Below are 14,571 nucleotides of genomic sequence, written 5' to 3' on the forward strand. Positions count from 1 at the left end.
TCACTCCCTGCTTCAAACAATCTCTCTTCTCGTTAGTACTTCTTTAACTCATTAGATGATGGTACTTCAACTCCTGTACATTTTAAAGCCGTGTGAATCCTGACCGGGTACATTTCGAACATGTCCCTGATGGTCTAGTGGCTAGGATTCGGCGCTCTCACCGCCGCGGCCCGGGTTCGATTCCCGGTCAGGGAACTAAACTATTGAAAACTGTCAATTGGAACCAGATTTGTGTACATAGGAGAGTATCATGTTGAGAATCAATCAGACGGAGGATATTACACAATCCAAATCAGTTCAGTTAAATATGCTGGTCCTGAGTCAAGCTGTGAATGGCTGATGGTACTTCTTTGAGTCATGAGATTGTGCTCCTTCATTTCCTGTTCCTTTTAATGGCCAGAATTTCCTGAACATGTGCCTTCCAAACCAGGAAAAATGTCCCTGATGGTCTAGTGGCTAGGATTCTGCGTTTTCACCGCCGCGGCCCGGGTTTGATTCCCGGTCAGGGAGCTGTTCTATTGAAAACTCTCAATATGTGCAAGATTTATGTTCATAGGAGAGCATCATATTGAGAATGAATCAGACAGAGATTGTTACACATTCCATATCAGTTCCGTTAAATAGGCTGGGGTTAAGTCAAGCTGTGAAGGGCTGATGATTGCTATAAGTCATAGACCTACCCTGCTATTGTATGAGAAATTAGGTCCACAGAAGTTGCGGTGTCGATGGCTTGTGAGCTGAATGGGGAGAGACATTACAGTGCATTTTAGCTTGATGAAAGTCCATGTCTTAAACAGGCTCCTCTTTTACATGTTGTTATATCAGGTCAACAAAGATGGCCTCTTTCACTCCCTGCTTCAAACAATCTCTCTTCTCGTTAGTACTTCTTTAACTCATTAGATGATGGTACTTCAACTCCTGTACATTTTAAAGCCGTGTGAATCCTGACCAGGTACCTTTCGAACATGTCCCTGATGGTCTAGTGGCTAGGATTCGGCGCTCTCACCGCCGCGGCCCGGGTTCGATTCCCGGTCAGGGAACTAAACTATTGAAAACTGTCAATTGGAACCAGATTTGTGGACATAGGAGAGTATCATGTTGAGAATCAATCAGACGGAGGATGTTACACAATCCAAATCAGTTCAGTTAAATATGCTGGTCCTGAGTCAAGCTGTGAATGGCTGATGGTACTTCTTTGAGTCACGAGATTGTGCTCCTTCATTTCCTGTTCCTTTTAATGGCCAGAATTCCCTGAACATGTGCCTTCCAAACCAGGAAAAATGTCCCTGATGGTCTAGTGGCTAGGATTCGGCGTTTTCACCGCCGCGGCCCGGGTTCGATTCCCGGTCAGGGAACTGTTCTATTGAAAACTCTCAATATGTGCAAGATTTATGTTCATAGGAGAGCATCATATTGAGAATGAATCAGACAGAGATTGTTACACATTCCATATCAGTTCTGTTAAATAGGCTGGGATTAAGTCAAGTTGTGAAGGGCTGATGATTGCTATAAGTCATAGACCTACCCTGCTATTGTATGAGAAATTAGGTCCACAGAAGTTGAGGTGTCGATGGCTTGTGAGCTGAATGGGGAGAGAACATTACAGTGCATTTTAGCTTGATGAAAGTCCATGTCTTAAACAGGCTCCTCTTTTACATGTTGTTATATCAGGTCAACAAAGATGGCCTCTTTCACTCCCTGCTTCAAACAATCTCTCTTCTCCTTAGTACTTCTTTAACTCATTAGATGATGGTACTTCAACTCCTGTACATTTTAAAGCCGTGTGAATCCTGACCAGGTACCTTTCGAACATGTCCCTGGTGGTCTAGTGGCTAGGATTCGGCGCTCTCACCGCCGCGGCCTGGGTACGATTCCCGGTCAGGGAACTAAACTATTGAAAACTGTCAATTGGAACCAGATTTGTGTACATAGCAGAGTATCATGTTGAGAATCAATCAGACGGAGGATGTTACACAATCCAAATCAGTTCAGTTAAATATGCTGGTCCTGAGTCAAGCTGTGAATGGCTGATGGTACTTCTTTGAGTCATGAGATTGTGCTCCTTCATTTCCTGTTCGTTTTAATGGCCAGAATTTCCTGAACTTGTGCCTTCCAAACCAGGATAAATGTCCCTGATGGTCTAGTCGCTAGGATTCGGCGTTTTCACCGCCTCGGCCCGGGTTCGATTTCCGGTCTGGGAACTGTTCTATTGAAAACTCTAAATATGTGCCAGATTTATGTCCATAGGAGAGCATCATATTGAGAATGAATCAGACAGAGATTGTTACACATTCTATATCAGTTCCATCAAATAGGCTTGCCTTAAGTCACGCTGTGAAGGGCTGATGATTGCTATAAGTCATAGACCTACCCTGCTATTGTATGAGAAATTAGGTCCACAGAAGTTGCGGTGTCGATGGCTTGTGAGCTGAATGGGGAGAGAACATTACAGTGCATTTTAGCTTGATGAAAGTCCATGTCTTAAACAGGCTCCTCTTTTACATGTTGTTATATCAGGTCAACAAAGATGGCCTCTTTCACTCCCTGCTTCAAACAATCTCTCTTCTCCTTAGTACTTCTTTAACTCATTAGATGATGGTACTTCAACTCCTGTACATTTTAAAGCCCTGTGAATCCTGACCAGGTACCTTTCGAACATGTCCCTGGTGGTCTAGTGGCTAGGATTCGGCGCTCTCACCGCCGCGGCCTGGGTACGATTCCCGGTCAGGGAACTAAACTATTGAAAACTGTCAATTGGAACCAGATTTGTGTACATTGCAGAGTATCATGTTGAGAATCAATCAGACGGAGGATGTTACACAATCCAAATCAGTTCAGTTAAATATGCTGTTCCTGAGTCAAGCTGTGAATGGCTGATGGTACTTCTTTGAGTCATGAGATTGTGCTCCTTCATTTCCTGTTCCTTTTAATGGCCAGAATTTCCTGAACTTGTGCCTTCCAAACCAGGATAAATGTCCCTGATGGTCTAGTCGCTAGGATTCGGCGTTTTCACCGCCGCGGCCCGGGTTCGATTTCCGGTCTGGGAACTGTTCTATTGAAAACTCTAAATATGTGCCAGATTTATGTCCATAGGAGAGCATCATATTGAGAATGAATCAGACAGAGATTGTTACACATTCCATATCAGTTCCGTTAAATAGGCTGGGGTTAAGTCAAGCTGTGAAGGGCTGATGATTGCTATAAGTCATAGACCTACCCTGCTATTGTATGAGAAATTAGGTCCACAGAAGTTGCGGTGTCGATGGCTTGTGAGCTGAATGGGGAGAGAACATTACAGTGCATTTTAGCTTGATGAAAGTCCATGTCTTAAACAGGCTCCTCTTTTACATGTTGTTATATCAGGTCAACAAAGATGGCCTCTTTCACTCCCTGCTTCAAACAATCTCTCTTCTCGTTAGTACTTCTTTAACTCATTAGATGATGGTACTTCAACTCCTGTACATTTTAAAGCCGTGTGAATCCTGACCAGGTACCTTTCGAACATGTCCCTGATGGTCTAGTGGCTAGGATTCGGCGCTCTCACCGCCGGGGCCCGGGTTCGATTCCCGGTCAGGGAACTAAACTATTGAAAACTGTCAATTGGAACCAGATTTGTGGACATAGGAGAGTATCATGTTGAGAATCAATCAGACGGAGGATGTTACACAATCCAAATCAGTTCAGTTAAATTTGCTGGTCCTGAGTCAAGCTGTGAATGGCTGATGGTACTTCTTTGAGTCATGAGATTGTGCTCCTTCATTTCCTCTTCCTTTTAATGGCCAGAATTCCCTGAACGTGTGCCATCCAAACCAGGAAAAATGTCCCTGATGGTCTAGTGGCTAGGATTCGGCGTTTTCACCGCCGCGGCCCGGGTTCGATTCCCGGTCAGGGAACTGTTCTATTGAAAACTGTCAATTGGAACCAGATTTGTGTACATAGGAGAGTATCATGTTGAGAATCAATCAGACGGAGGATGTTACACAATCCAAATCAGTTCAGTTAAATATGCTGGTCCTGAGTCAAGCTGTGAATGGCTGATGGTACTTCTTTGAGTCATGAGATTGTGCTCCTTCATTTCCTGTTCCTTTTAATGGCCAGAATTTCCTGAATATGTGCCTTCCAAACCAGGAAAAATGTCCCTGATGGTCTAGTGGCTAGGATTCGGCGTTTTCACCGCCGTGGCCCGGGTTCGATTCCCGGTCAGGGAACTGTTCTATTGAAAACTCTCAATATGTGCAAGATTTATGTTCATATGAGAGCATCATATTGAGAATGAATCAGACAGAGATTGTTACACATTCCATATCAGTTCTGTTAAATAGGCTGGGGTTAAGTCAAGCTGTGAAGGGCTGATGATTGCTATAAGTCATAGACCTACCCTGCTATTGTATGAGAAATTAGGTCCACAGAAGTTGCGGTGTCGATGGCTTGTGAGCTGAATGGGGAGAGAACATTACAGTGCATTTTAGCTTGATGAAAGTCCATGTCTTAAACAGGCTCCTCTTTTACATGTTGTTATATCAGGTCAACAAAGATGGCCTCTTTCACTCCCTGCTTCAAACAATCTCTCTTCTCGTTAGTACTTCTTTAACTCATTAGATGATGGTACTTCAACTCCTGTACATTTTAAAGCCGTGTGAATCCTGACCAGGTACCTTTCGAACATGTCCCTGATAGTCTAGTGGCTAGGATTCGGCGCTCTCACCGCCGCGGCCCAGGTTCGATTCCCGGTCAGGGAACTAAACTATTGAAAACTGTCAATTGGAACCAGATTTGTGTACATAGGAGAGTATCATGTTGAGAATCAATCAGACGGAGGATGTTACACAATCCAAATCAGTTCAGTTAAATATGCTGGTCCTGAGTCAAGCTGTGAATGGCTGATGGTACTTCTTTGAGTCATGAGATTGTGCTCCTTCATTTCCTGTTCCTTTTAATGGCCAGAATTTCCTGAACATGTGCCTTCCAAACCAGGAAAAATGTCCCTGATGGTCTAGTGGCTAGGATTCAGCGTTTTCACCGCCGCGGCCCGGGTTTGATTCCCAGTCAGGGAGCTGTTCTATTGAAAACTCTCAATATGTGCAAGATTTATGTTCATAGGAGAGCATCATATTGAGAATGAATCAGACAGAGATTGTTACACATTCCATATCAGTTCCGTTAAATAGGCTGGGGTTAAGTCAAGCTGTGAAGGGCTGATGATTGCTATAAGTCATAGACCTACCCTGCTATTGTATGAGAAATTAGGTCCACAGAAGTTGCGGTGTCGATGGCTTGTGAGCTGAATGGGGAGAGAACATTACAGTGCATTTTAGCTTGATGAAAGTCCATGTCTTAAACAGGCTCCTCTTTTACATGTTGTTATATCAGGTCAACAAAGATGGCCTCTTTCACTCCCTGCTTCAAACAATCTCTCTTCTCCTTAGTACTTCTTTAACTCATTAGATGATGGTACTTCAACTCCTGTACATTTTAAAGCCGTGTGAATCCTGACCAGGTACCTTTCGAACATGTCCCTGGTGGTCTAGTGGCTAGGATTCGGCGCTCTCACCGCCGCGGCCTGGGTACGATTCCCGGTCAGGGAACTTAACTATTGAAAACTGTCAATTGGAACCAGATTTGTGGACATAGGAGAGTATCATGTTGAGAATCAATCAGACGGAGGATGTTACACAATCCAAATCAGTTCAGTTAAATATGCTGGTCCTGAGTCAAGCTGTGAATGGCTGATGGTACTTCTTTGAGTCATGAGATTGTGCTCCTTCATTTCCTGTTCCTTTTAATGGCCAGAATTCCCTGAACATGTGCCTTCCAAACCAGGAAAAATGTCCCTGATGGTCTAGTGGCTAGGATTCGGCATTTTCACCGCCGCGGCCCGGGTTCGATTCCCGGTCAGGGAACTGTTCTATTGAAAACTCTCAATATGTGCAAGATTTATGTTCATAGGAGAGCATCATATTGAGAATGAATCAGACAGAGATTGTTACACATTCCATATCAGTTCTGTTAAATAGGCTGGGATTAAGTCAAGCTGTGAAGGGCTGATGATTGCTATAAGTCATAGACCTACCCTGCTATTGTATGAGAAATTAGGTCCACAGAAGTTGAGGTGTCGATGGCTTGTGAGCTGAATGGGGAGAGAACATTACAGTGCATTTTAGCTTGATGAAAGTCCATGTCTTAAACAGGCTCCTCTTTTACATGTTGTTATATCAGGTCAACAAAGATGGCCTCTTTCACTCCCTGCTTCAAACAATCTCTCTTCTCCTTAGTACTTCTTTAACTCATTAGATGATGGTACTTCAACTCCTGTACATTTTAAAGCCGTGTGAATCCTGACCAGGTACCTTTCGAACATGTCCCTGATGGTCTAGTCGCTAGGATTCGGCGTTTTCACCGCCGCGGCCAGGGTTCGATTCCCGGTCTGGGAACTGTTCTATTGAAAACTCTAAATATGTGCCAGATTTATGTCCATAGGAGAGCATCATATTGAGAATGAATCAGACAGAGATTGTTACACATTCTATAGCAGTTCCATCAAATAGGCTTGCCTTAAGTCACGCTGTGAAGGGCTGATGATTGCTATAAGTCATAGACCTACCCTGCTATTGTATGAGAAGTTGCGGTGTCGATGGCTTGTGAGCTGAATGGGGAGAGAACATTACAGTGCATTTTAGCTTGATGAAAGTCCATGTCTTAAACAGGCTCCTCTTTTACATGTTGATATATCAGGTCAACAAAGATGGCCTCTTTCACTCCCTGCTTCAAACAATCTCTCTTCTCGTTAGTACTTCTTTAACTCATTAGATGATGGTACTTCAACTCCTGTACATTTTAAAGCCGTGTGAATCCTGACCAGGTACCTTTCTAACATGTCCCTGATGGTCTAGTGGCTAGGATTCGGCGCTCTCACCGCCGCGGCCCGGGTTCGATTCCCGGTCAGGGAACTAAACTATTGAAAACTGTCAATTGGAACCAGATTTGTGTACATAGGAGAGTATCATGTTGAGAATCAATCAGACGGAGGATGTTACACAATCCAAATCAGTTCAGTTAAATATGCTGGTCCTGAGTCAAGCTGTGAATGGCTGATGGTACTTCTTTGAGTCATGAGATTGTGCTCCTTCATTCCATGTTTTTTTTAATGGCCAGAATTTCCTGAACATGTGCCTTCCAAACCAAGAAAAATGTCCCTGATGGTCTAGTGGCTAGGATTCGGCGTTTTCACCGCCGCGGCCAGGGTTCGATTCCGGGTCAGGCAACTGTTCTATTGAAAACTCTCAATATGTGCAAGATTTATGTTCATAGGAGAGCATCATATTGAGAATGAATCAGACAGAGATTGTTACACATTCCATATCAGTTCCGTTAAATAGGCTCGGGTTAAGTCAAGCTGTGAAGGGCTGATGATTGCTATAAGTCATAGACCTACCCTGCTATTGTATGAGAAATTAGGTCCACAGAAGTTGCGGTGTCGATGGCTTGTGAGCTGAATGGGGAGAGAACATTACAGTGCATTTTAGCTTGATGAAAGTCCATGTCTTAAACAGGCTCCTCTTTTACATGTTGTTATATCAGGTCAACAAAGATGGCCTCTTTCACTCCCTGCTTCAAACAATCTCTCTTCTCCTTAGTACTTCTTTAACTCATTAGATGATGGTACTTCAACTCCTGTACATTTTAAAGCCGTGTGAATCCTGACCAGGTACCTTTCAATCATGTCCCTGATGGTCTAGTGGCTAGGATTCGGCGCTCTCACCGCCGCGGCCCGGGTTCGATTCCCGGTCAGGGAACTAAACTATTGAAAACTGTCAATTGGAACCAGATTTGTGTACATAGGAGAGTATCATGTTGAGAATCAATCAGACGGAGGATGTTACACAATCCAAATCAGTTCAGTTAAATATGCTGGTCCTGAGTCAAGCTGTGAATGGCTGATGGTACTTCTTTGAGTCATGAGATTGTGCTCCTTCATTTCCTGTTCCTTTTAATGGCCAGAATTCCCTGAACATGTGCCTTCCAAACCAGGAAAAATGTCCCTGATGGTCTAGTGGCTAGGATTCGGCGTTTTCACCGCCGCGTCCTGGGTTCGATTCCTGGTCAGGGAACTGTTCTATTGAAAACTCTCAATATGTGCAAGATTTATGTTCATAGGAGAGCATCATATTGAGAATGAATCAGACAGAGATTGTTACACATTCCATATCAGTTCTGTTAAATAGGCTGGGATTAAGTCAAGCTGTGAAGGGCTGATGATTGCTATAAGTCATAGACCTACCCTGCTATTGTATGAGAAATTAGGTCCACAGAAGTTGAGGTGTCGATGGCTTGTGAGCTGAATGGGGAGAGAACATTACAGTGCATTTTAGCTTGATGAAAGTCCATGTCTTAAACAGGCTCCTCTTTTACATGTTGTTATATCAGGTCAACAAAGATGGCCTCTTTCACTCCCTGCTTCAAACAATCTCTCTTCTCCTTAGTACTTCTTTAACTCATTATATGATGGTACTTCAACTCCTGTACATTTTAAAGCCGTGTGAATCCTGACCAGGTACCTTTCGAACATGTCCCTGATGGTCTAGTCGCTAGGATTCGGCGTTTTCACCGCCGCGGCCCGGGTTCGATTCCTGGTCTGGGAACTGTTCTATTGAAAACTCTAAATATGTGCCAGATTTATGTCCATAGGAGAGCTTCATATTGAGAATGAATCAGACAGAGATTGTTACACATTCTATATCAGTTCCATCAAATAGGCTTGCCTTAAGTCACGCTGTGAAGGGCTGATGATTGCTATAAGTCATAGACCTACCCTGCTATTGTATGAGAAATTAGGTCCACAGAAGTTGCGGTGTCGATGGCTTGTGAGCTGAATGGGGAGAGAACATTACAGTGCATTTTAGCTTGATGAAAGTCCATGTCTTAAACAGGCTCCTCTTTTACATGTTGTTATATCAGGTCAACAAAGATGGCCTCTTTCACTCCCTGCTTCAAACAATCTCTCTTCTCGTTAGTACTTCTTTAACTCATTAGATGATGGTACTTCAACTCCTGTACATTTTAAAGCCGTGTGAATCCTGACCAGGTACCTTTCTTTTTTTTTTTTTTTTATATTTTTTTTATTTACATTTTCCATTTAAAGAAAAAACAGACATAACAAAAACAACAACAATAATAACACCCCGGCTCAGACATGTAAAATGAAATTGAAAAAGAAAAACAGCTGTGACTTTTGTAAGCACACATACACAGAGATGAGTGCATAGACAAATATACAGTAAGGCTACCAGTTACTTGTCATCTGTCCTGGTTTCGTCCAGGTAGGCAAGGAAGTGGCCCCAAATGGCCAAAAATTTTCCAATTGAATTAGTCCTTGTGAACCTGAGTCTTTCCATTTGTATGGTTGATGCCATGTCAGCCAACCACCTCCGAAAGCAAGGGGGAGACATCGACTTCCACTCCAGTAAGATTAGCCGTTTTGCAACAATCATCCCCAGCATCAGAGACTGCTGCATTGCTGCAGGTAGGCACGCTGTAGTCTGTGAGCAGCCAAAGACTGCAAGTTCAGCCTCCGGTTGGAAGAGTCTCTTATAGGCCTTGGAGAACCAGTCAAATATCTTGTTCCAGAATTCAGTCAACAAGGGACAGAGCCAGAAGGCGTGAGACAGTGTGCCCTCCGACCCCCTACACCTGTCGCACAGCGGTGAGACAGAGGGAGCGATCCTGTGCAGTTTGACTTTGCAGTAATGAAGACGGTGAACAACTTTGAACTGAATCAGATGATGTCTGCTGCTACCAGGTACCTTTCTAACATGTCCCTGATGGTCTAGTGGCTAGGATTCGGCGCTCTCACCGCCGCGGCCCGGGTTCGATTCCCGGTCAGGGAACTAAACTATTGAAAACTGTCAATTGGAACCAGATTTGTGTACATAGGAGAGTATCATGTTGAGAATCAATCAGACGGAGGATGTTACACAATCCAAATCAGTTCAGTTAAATATGCTTGTCCTGAGTCAAGCTGTGAATGGCTGATGGTACTTCTTTGAGTCATGAGATTGTGCTCCTTCATTTCCTGTTCGTTTTAATGGCCAGAATTTCCTGAACATGTGCCTTCCAAACCAGGAAAAATGTCCCTGATGGTCTAGTGGCTAGGATTTGGCGTTTTCACCGCCGCGGCCCGGGTTCGATTCCCGGTCAGGGAAATGTTCTATTGAAAACTCTCAATATGTGCAAGATTTATGTTCATAGGAGAGCATCATATTGAGAATGAATCAGACAGAGATTTTTACACATTCCATATCAGTTCTGTTAAATAGGCTGGGGTTAAGTCAAGCTGTGAAGGGCTGATGATTGCTATAAGTCATAGACCTACCCTGCTATTGTATGAGAAATTAGGTCCACAGATGTTGCGGTGTCGATGGCTTGTGAGCTGAATGGGGAGAGAACATTACAGTGCATTTTAGCTTGATGAAAGTCCATGTCTTAAACAGATTTATGTCCATAGGAGAGCATCATATTGAGAATGAATCAGACAGAGATTGTTACACATTCCATATCAGTTCTGTTAAATAGGCTGGGGTTAAGTCAAGCTGTGAAGGGCTGATGATTGCTATAAGTCATAGACCTACCCTGCTATTGTATGAGAAATTAGGTCCACAGATGTTTCGGTGTCGATGGCTTGTGAGCTGAATGGGGAGAGAACATTACAGTGCATTTTAGCTTGATGAAAGTCCATGTCTTAAACAGGCTCCTCTTTTACATGTTGTTATATCAGGTCAACAAAGATGGCCTCTTTCACTCCCTGCTTCAAACAATCTCTCTTCTCGTTAGTACTTCTTTAACTCATTAGATGATGGTACTTCAACTCCTGTACATTTTAAAGCCGTGTGAATCCTGACCAGGTACCTTTCGAACATGTCCCTGATGGTCTAGTGGCTAGGATTCGGCGCTCTCACTGCCGCGGCCCGGGTTCGATTCCCGGTCAGGGAACTACACTATTTAAAACTGTCAATTGGAACCAGATTTGTGTACATAGGAGAGTATCATGTTGAGAATGAATCAGACGGAGGATGTTACACAATCCAAATCAGTTCAGTTAAATATGCTGGTCCTGAGTCAAGCTGTGAATGGCTGATGATGCTTCTTTGATTCATTAGATTGTGCTCCTTCATTTCCTGTTGCTTTTAATGGCCAGAATTTCATGAACATGTTCCTTCCAAAACAGGAAAATGTCCCTGATGGTCTAGTGGCTAGGATTCGGCGCTCTAACCGCCGCGGCCCGGGTTCGATTCCCGGTCAGGGAACTACACTGTTGAAAGCTGTCAATTGGAACCAGATTTGTGTACATAGGAGAGTATCATGTTGAGAATCAATCAGACGGAGGATGTTACACAATCCAAATCAGTTCAGTTAAATATGCTGGTCCTGAGTCAAGCTGTGAATGGCTGATGATACTTCTTTGATTCTTTAGATTGTGCTCCTTCATTTCCTGTTGCTTTTTTTTTTTTTAAACTTTGTTTTTATTGAAGAGAAACACAAACATTCCTTGACAACATCACAGATCATACATGACAGACTGATTGGTGAAAAATAATAAATAAATAAAAGGACAGTTAAGACATTCCATCGTACCACAGGATTCCCCTCAATTAGAGAGGTATCCTGCAATAGGTAGCCATCTCCTCACAAAAACATCAGACTTTAATTGCAATTGAGCCGTTAGAGCCTCCATTGCATACACCTCCCTCAGCTTCTGTTTCCACTGTGCCACTGTAGGTGGCTGTGGATTCAACCATTTTATTGTCACCATTTTCCTAGCAGTCATCAAGAGTATATGCAACAAGTGCTCTTGGTCTCTTGTGTACATGCCTTCAGGAGCCAGATCGAAAAGAAACTGACTTGGGGTGAATAGTATATTAATTCCCAGAACTTTATTTATCTCGCTCTTTATCCCCTTCCAAAAAGGAAGCAACATTGGGCAATCCCAAAATATGTGTGAGTGGTCGCCAACCATTCCACATCGTCTCCAGCAGTATATTGCTGCTGGATTATCTGCAAATTTAGAGACCACGGAGGGCGTCTTAAAGAACCTAGTCTTCATCTTCCAATCAAACTCCTTCCACATGTTACTATTAATACCTTTATGACATCCAATGCACATTGTTTCCCACTCCCCGTCCTCAATTATAGTATTTAACTCCAGCTCCCATTTGTTTTTGATATAAAAAGTGTTGTCTGATGTATCCAGTAACAGATTTCTGTATATATGGGAAACATGCTTTTTACTGGGTAATTGATGTTTAGTTATATTAATAAAGTAAATTTCCATGTTCGTTGGAGCATTTTTGATTATATTCCAATCTGTATGGTTTGTAATGTAATTTCTTATCTGAAAATACCGGAACATATCACTTTGGGGTAAAAGGAATTTGTCTTGTAGATAGGAGAATGGCTGTATACCGGTGTCACAAAGCAACTGGTCAATAACCCTCAGGTTTCTGCCTGCCCACCTCTTAAAAGTGATATCTGTTGTTGAGGGGGGGAAATCTGGGTTTCCATTAATCTGCATAGCCCTTGAGAGGGCAACTGATCCTCTAATTTTCTTCTGGACTGCCGACCATACTTTCAAGGTGTGTTTTACCCATACATTTTTTATTTCAAATTTCATCTGGGATTGCTTGTTTAGAAACACTAATGTGGATAAAGGTATTGCTGGCACTGAGCTCTGCTCTATGTTCACCCATCCTGATTCTAAGTCATTGTTAATCCAAGCTACCACTGCTGTTAGTTGTGCCGCCCAGAAATAGTATTTTAAATTAGGGAGGCTGAGTCCACCCCTGTCCTTCCCAAGAGTGAGCGTTTTAAGTCTCACTCTTGGTCTCTTGTTTTGCCATATGAATTTAGAAATGAGCTTGTCCAGCATATTGAAGGCTGATGTTGGGATCCCGATTGGGAGAGACTGAAACAAAAACAAAATTCTGGGAAGTAGATTCATTTTAACAGCTTCTACTCTACCCAGAAGGGATAATGGTAGCACATCCCATCTTGCCAATTCATTTCTAAATGTCCCAAATATTTTTTTATAATTCGCCTGGTATAGCTGTGTTACCTGGGGAGTGAGTATGATCCCTAAATATCTGAAACCCTGTTTAGATCTGCGGAAGTTTACTATATCATCAAGCTGACTAGGACATGTCCCAGACACCATCATTGCTTCTGATTTACTAGGATTAACTTTATAACCTGATACTAAACCATATTCATTAAGATTTTGTAGAAGAGCCGGGACTGACTGAACGGGATTTTCAATAAACACTAATATGTCGTCCGCATATAGGGCTATTTTATGTTGTTCTCCACTCTCTTTCCTGTTGCTTTTAATGGGCAGAATTTCCTGAACATGTTCCTTCCAAAACAGGAAAATGTCCCTGATGGTCTAGTGGCTAGGATTCGGCGCTCTCACCGCCGCGGCCCGGGTTCGATTCCCGGTCAGGGAACTACACTTTTGAAAACTGTCAATTGGAACCAGATTTGTGTACATAGGAGAGTATCATGTTGAGAATCAATCAGACGGAGGATGTTACACAATCTAAATCAGTTCAGTTAAATATGCTGTTTCTCAGTCAAGCTGTGAATGGCAGATGAGTGCTCTAAGTCAAAGACCTGTCCTGCCATTGTATGAGAAATTAGGTCCCTGGAAGTTGAGGTGTAAATGATTTGTGAGCTGAATGGGGAGAGTACACGACAGTGCACTGTAGCTTGATGAAAGTCCAGGTCTTAAACAGGCTTATCTTTTACATGATGGTTATATCAGGTCAACCAAGATGGCCTCTTTCATTCCCTGCTTCAAACAATCTGTCTTCACCTACGTACTTCTTTGAGTCATTAGATTGTGCTACTTCATTTCCTGTTCCTTTTAATGGCCAGAATTTCCTGAACATGTGCCTTCCAAACCAGGAAAAATGTCCCTGATGGTCTAGTGGCTAGGATTTGGCGTTTTCACCGCCGTGGCCCGGGTTCGATTCCCGGTCAGGGAACTGTTCTATTGAAAACTCTCAATATGTACAAGATTTATGTTCATATGAGAGCATCATATTGAGAATGAATCAGACAGAGATTGTTACACATTCCATATCAGTTCTGTTAAATAGGCTGGGGTTAAGTCAAGCTGTGAAGGGCTGATGATTGCTATAAGTCATAGACCTATCCTGCTATTGTATGAGAAATTAGGTCCACAGATGTTGCGGTGTCGATGGCTTGTGAGCTGAATGGGGAGAGAACATTACAGTGCATTTTAGCTTGATGAAAGTCCATGTCTTAAACAGGCTCCTCTTTTACATGTTGTTATATCAGGTCAACAAAGATGGCCTCTTTCACTCCCTGCTTCAAACAATCTCTCTTCTCGTTAGTACTTCTTTAACTCATTAGATGATGGTACTTCAACTCCTGTACATTTTAAAGCCGTGTGAATCCTGACCAGGTACCTTTCGAACATGTCCCTGATGGTCTAGTGGCTAGGATTCGGCGCTCTCACCACCGCGGCCTGGGTTCGATTCCCGGTCAGGGAACTAAACT

General features: G+C 43.0%; 21 non-coding genes across 21 annotated transcripts; all 21 read left to right on the plus strand.

The window, feature by feature from the left end:
* Positions 1 to 123: 123 nt before the first annotated feature.
* On the plus strand, positions 124 to 195 carry trnae-cuc (transfer RNA glutamic acid (anticodon CUC)). Its single transcript has one exon. It is a non-coding gene; the product is annotated as a tRNA-Glu (tRNA).
* A 243-nt stretch (positions 196 to 438) lies between these two features.
* Positions 439 to 510, plus strand: trnae-uuc (transfer RNA glutamic acid (anticodon UUC)). The gene has a single exon. It is a non-coding gene; the product is annotated as a tRNA-Glu (tRNA).
* A 458-nt stretch (positions 511 to 968) lies between these two features.
* On the plus strand, positions 969 to 1,040 carry trnae-cuc (transfer RNA glutamic acid (anticodon CUC)). Its single transcript has one exon. It is a non-coding gene; the product is annotated as a tRNA-Glu (tRNA).
* Positions 1,041 to 1,283: 243 nt separating this feature from the next.
* Positions 1,284 to 1,355, plus strand: trnae-uuc (transfer RNA glutamic acid (anticodon UUC)). The gene has a single exon. It is a non-coding gene; the product is annotated as a tRNA-Glu (tRNA).
* Positions 1,356 to 1,814: 459 nt separating this feature from the next.
* trnae-cuc (transfer RNA glutamic acid (anticodon CUC)) lies at positions 1,815 to 1,886 on the plus strand. The gene has a single exon. It is a non-coding gene; the product is annotated as a tRNA-Glu (tRNA).
* Positions 1,887 to 2,660: 774 nt separating this feature from the next.
* Positions 2,661 to 2,732, plus strand: trnae-cuc (transfer RNA glutamic acid (anticodon CUC)). Its single transcript has one exon. It is a non-coding gene; the product is annotated as a tRNA-Glu (tRNA).
* Positions 2,733 to 3,506: 774 nt separating this feature from the next.
* trnae-cuc (transfer RNA glutamic acid (anticodon CUC)) lies at positions 3,507 to 3,578 on the plus strand. Its single transcript has one exon. It is a non-coding gene; the product is annotated as a tRNA-Glu (tRNA).
* A 243-nt stretch (positions 3,579 to 3,821) lies between these two features.
* On the plus strand, positions 3,822 to 3,893 carry trnae-uuc (transfer RNA glutamic acid (anticodon UUC)). Its single transcript has one exon. It is a non-coding gene; the product is annotated as a tRNA-Glu (tRNA).
* A 243-nt stretch (positions 3,894 to 4,136) lies between these two features.
* trnae-uuc (transfer RNA glutamic acid (anticodon UUC)) lies at positions 4,137 to 4,208 on the plus strand. The gene has a single exon. It is a non-coding gene; the product is annotated as a tRNA-Glu (tRNA).
* Positions 4,209 to 4,667: 459 nt separating this feature from the next.
* Positions 4,668 to 4,739, plus strand: trnae-cuc (transfer RNA glutamic acid (anticodon CUC)). Its single transcript has one exon. It is a non-coding gene; the product is annotated as a tRNA-Glu (tRNA).
* A 774-nt stretch (positions 4,740 to 5,513) lies between these two features.
* Positions 5,514 to 5,585, plus strand: trnae-cuc (transfer RNA glutamic acid (anticodon CUC)). Its single transcript has one exon. It is a non-coding gene; the product is annotated as a tRNA-Glu (tRNA).
* Positions 5,586 to 5,828: 243 nt separating this feature from the next.
* On the plus strand, positions 5,829 to 5,900 carry trnae-uuc (transfer RNA glutamic acid (anticodon UUC)). The gene has a single exon. It is a non-coding gene; the product is annotated as a tRNA-Glu (tRNA).
* A 975-nt stretch (positions 5,901 to 6,875) lies between these two features.
* Positions 6,876 to 6,947, plus strand: trnae-cuc (transfer RNA glutamic acid (anticodon CUC)). The gene has a single exon. It is a non-coding gene; the product is annotated as a tRNA-Glu (tRNA).
* Positions 6,948 to 7,721: 774 nt separating this feature from the next.
* Positions 7,722 to 7,793, plus strand: trnae-cuc (transfer RNA glutamic acid (anticodon CUC)). Its single transcript has one exon. It is a non-coding gene; the product is annotated as a tRNA-Glu (tRNA).
* A 243-nt stretch (positions 7,794 to 8,036) lies between these two features.
* trnae-uuc (transfer RNA glutamic acid (anticodon UUC)) lies at positions 8,037 to 8,108 on the plus strand. The gene has a single exon. It is a non-coding gene; the product is annotated as a tRNA-Glu (tRNA).
* A 1,704-nt stretch (positions 8,109 to 9,812) lies between these two features.
* trnae-cuc (transfer RNA glutamic acid (anticodon CUC)) lies at positions 9,813 to 9,884 on the plus strand. Its single transcript has one exon. It is a non-coding gene; the product is annotated as a tRNA-Glu (tRNA).
* Positions 9,885 to 10,127: 243 nt separating this feature from the next.
* trnae-uuc (transfer RNA glutamic acid (anticodon UUC)) lies at positions 10,128 to 10,199 on the plus strand. Its single transcript has one exon. It is a non-coding gene; the product is annotated as a tRNA-Glu (tRNA).
* A 715-nt stretch (positions 10,200 to 10,914) lies between these two features.
* Positions 10,915 to 10,986, plus strand: trnae-cuc (transfer RNA glutamic acid (anticodon CUC)). Its single transcript has one exon. It is a non-coding gene; the product is annotated as a tRNA-Glu (tRNA).
* A 2,435-nt stretch (positions 10,987 to 13,421) lies between these two features.
* On the plus strand, positions 13,422 to 13,493 carry trnae-cuc (transfer RNA glutamic acid (anticodon CUC)). Its single transcript has one exon. It is a non-coding gene; the product is annotated as a tRNA-Glu (tRNA).
* A 468-nt stretch (positions 13,494 to 13,961) lies between these two features.
* Positions 13,962 to 14,033, plus strand: trnae-uuc (transfer RNA glutamic acid (anticodon UUC)). The gene has a single exon. It is a non-coding gene; the product is annotated as a tRNA-Glu (tRNA).
* A 459-nt stretch (positions 14,034 to 14,492) lies between these two features.
* Positions 14,493 to 14,564, plus strand: trnae-cuc (transfer RNA glutamic acid (anticodon CUC)). Its single transcript has one exon. It is a non-coding gene; the product is annotated as a tRNA-Glu (tRNA).
* The last annotated feature ends 7 nt before the right edge of the window (positions 14,565 to 14,571 follow it).

The sequence above is a fragment of the Pleuronectes platessa genome, chromosome 2 (genome assembly GCF_947347685.1).
Source record: "Pleuronectes platessa chromosome 2, fPlePla1.1, whole genome shotgun sequence".
Taxonomy (NCBI): Eukaryota; Metazoa; Chordata; class Actinopteri; order Pleuronectiformes; family Pleuronectidae; genus Pleuronectes; species Pleuronectes platessa.